The sequence below is a fragment of the Galeopterus variegatus genome, unplaced genomic scaffold (assembly GCF_000696425.1).
Source record: "Galeopterus variegatus unplaced genomic scaffold, G_variegatus-3.0.2 Scaffold3558, whole genome shotgun sequence".
Taxonomy (NCBI): Eukaryota; Metazoa; Chordata; class Mammalia; order Dermoptera; family Cynocephalidae; genus Galeopterus; species Galeopterus variegatus.
Window position 1 is genome coordinate 141,936 of NW_007729669.1, and position 2,834 is coordinate 144,769.

A 2,834-nucleotide genomic window follows, 5' to 3' on the forward strand; every position below is an offset into this window, starting at 1 on the left:
AAACAAAAAATGTCAGTGCAATTTATGTACATGTTCTACCATAGTTGAATTTTACCTAATGGTGAATAACACTAAAATCGAGGTCATATTTAATAAATTATAAACACACATCTAATTTTAGTTACTTGGTTCATATATTACTGAACTACATTTAAGAAAAAGATGTGTTTAAACTGAATAAAAGACATTAATTCAACTTGATGAAAGAATAACTTTTATCTGATGTTGAAGACAGAATTCTTGCTTCAATAGATTACTTAGAGATTGTCTTTAAGCCATTTCCCATATCTAAAATACTCTAATTCTCATGTTGCAGTCTTGTAATGTGGGTCATTTTGAAAGTTTTTGTGTGCTACTGAACTTGGTTCTTTTTAAATCGTGTCAGATCCATTACTCCTTTTCAGCAGAATTGTTAATCTCTACCTAAAACTGACAGAGTAGTAGTTTTAATTAGTTAAAGCTATGGTGTAACTAAGACACATCTCTTTCAAAATCCTAGCTAACTATTTTGGAAATAGTAAAGATTTCCTACATAGAAGTAGCAACATAATATTTCCCAAGAAAAATAATCTGTTTGTAAATGGTATGAATGCAATGATTGAAGAAACCAACAATGTCATGGAAACAATACTCGATTTCAAGGCTTGTTGAGGTGCATAAAATAGATCTTTATATTAATCTTTTATGAGACTATAAAAAATAGTCTGAAAATCTGAATGACTATGAAGAACTTTCAATTTTGACATTTAAAATGTATTTATTAGATTTATAAAAATCTACATGTAAACTTGGGCTTTATCTTCATGAGAATGTGTTTCTTTTCTGAGATAATACACACACTCTTATATACCCTCCATGCCCTAGGAGATTGTATAAAGCAAAAATAATAAACTGTCTTTTACTCTGCCCAACATTAAACTGCTTATTTTTCAACATGTTATTAAACATATTAAACCACAGATAATGAACTCTAATCCTACAATGAAAGCTTTCTTATTTGCTTTAATATTTGCTTAATAAAAAATTAGTAAGAAAATGCAAAATATGTTTGTGAAAAATAATACAGAATATTCTTTGTCATACACCTTGTGAATTAAACTACCTGATGAAGCAAGAGATATCGTCCAATATTATGAAAACAATAGTTATATATGCAGCTGTCTATACTTTTCTCTATTTTGCTTTATCAAAATATAAGGAATATTAATATTAGTGAAAAGTTATTCATATAAACAACCAAGAATCTACCATACAGACCAAGGACTAGAATTTAATTAATGACTCACATTATCTATTACTGCTTTCTGTCTCTCTCCTTATCTCCGTGTATATTATATATACTTTATTATATGTATATTTCAAAACAATACATTGCTTAGTTTTTTTTGTTAAATTAGTGAATAAAAAATAAGATACAGGTAGTCTTGTGAGACTTACTGCTTTTTGCATTAGGCTTTGAAGATTAATTCATGTTAGTCTATGTAACTAATTCATTAATTTCTCTGATATGTAATGTTTATTGTGTTACTATATCACAATTTATGAGCTTAGAGTGTTCTTTGTTTAATTTTTTTTTCTTTTTTTTGCAAGTACAAACCATTGGTGGGAATATGTTCTTGTGCATGGTGCACACAGGTGAGGTTTTGAGTATAGGTCTATAAATAAAATTTCTGGGGAAAAGAGTATGCAAATATTCAGCTTTGTGGGATGCTGCAAGATTGTTTTCCAAAAGGGTTGCAGCCAATTTACATTCTCACNCAGTCCCGGTCCGGTACGGGCGCGACACTGAGGGTTGCAATCCGTTGCTGGTCACGAAAAACGACAAAAAGAAAAAAAAAAAAAGAAAATGCAAAATATGTTTGTGAAAAATAATACAGAATATTCTTTCTCATATGCCTTGTGAATTAAACTACCTGATGAAGCAAGAGATATCATCCAATATTATGAAAACAATAGTTATATATGCAGCTGTCTATACTTTTCTCTATTTTGCTTTATCAAATTTCAGTGTATTTGACAAATACAAATTAATATAAGGAATATTAATATTAGCAAAAAGTTATTCATATAAACAACCAAGAATCTACCATACAGACCAAGGACTAGAATTTAATTAATGACTCACATTATCTATTACTGCTTTCTGTCTCTCTCCTTATCTCCCTGTATATTATATATACTTTATTATATGTATATTTCAAAACAATACATTGCTTAGTTTTTTTGTTAAATTAGTGAATAAAAAATAAGATACAAGTAGTCTTGTGAGACTTACTGCTTTTTGCATTAGGCTTTGAAGATTAATTCATGTTAGTGTAACTAATTCATTAATTTCTCTGATACATAATGTTTATTGTGTTCATATATCTCAATTTATGAGCTTAGAGTGTTCTTTGTTTAATTTTTTTTCTTTTTTTGCAAGTACAAACCATTGGTGGGAATATGCTCTTGTGCATGATGCACACAGGTGAGGTTTTGAGTATAGGTCTATAAATAAAATTTCTGGGGAAAAGAGTATGTAAATATTTAGCTTTGTGGGATGCTGCAAGATTGTTTTCCAAAAGGGTTGCAGCCAATTTACATTCTCACAAGAAATATATAAGAACATGATTGTATTATTTAATATTTTAATTTTGAAAACCTAGAACGTATAAAATGGTTTTTGCCTTTTATTTTAACTTCTCTCAAACTAACACTGATTTTTGGCAGCTTTTCATATGTTAATTTACCTTACTTGTCCGTTCTTTTGTCATGTGCTTGGTCTATTTTTCTGCTGGGTTGTTTTATATTTTGTTATTTATTTTTAGAAGCTGTTTATATTCTACGTGCTAAAA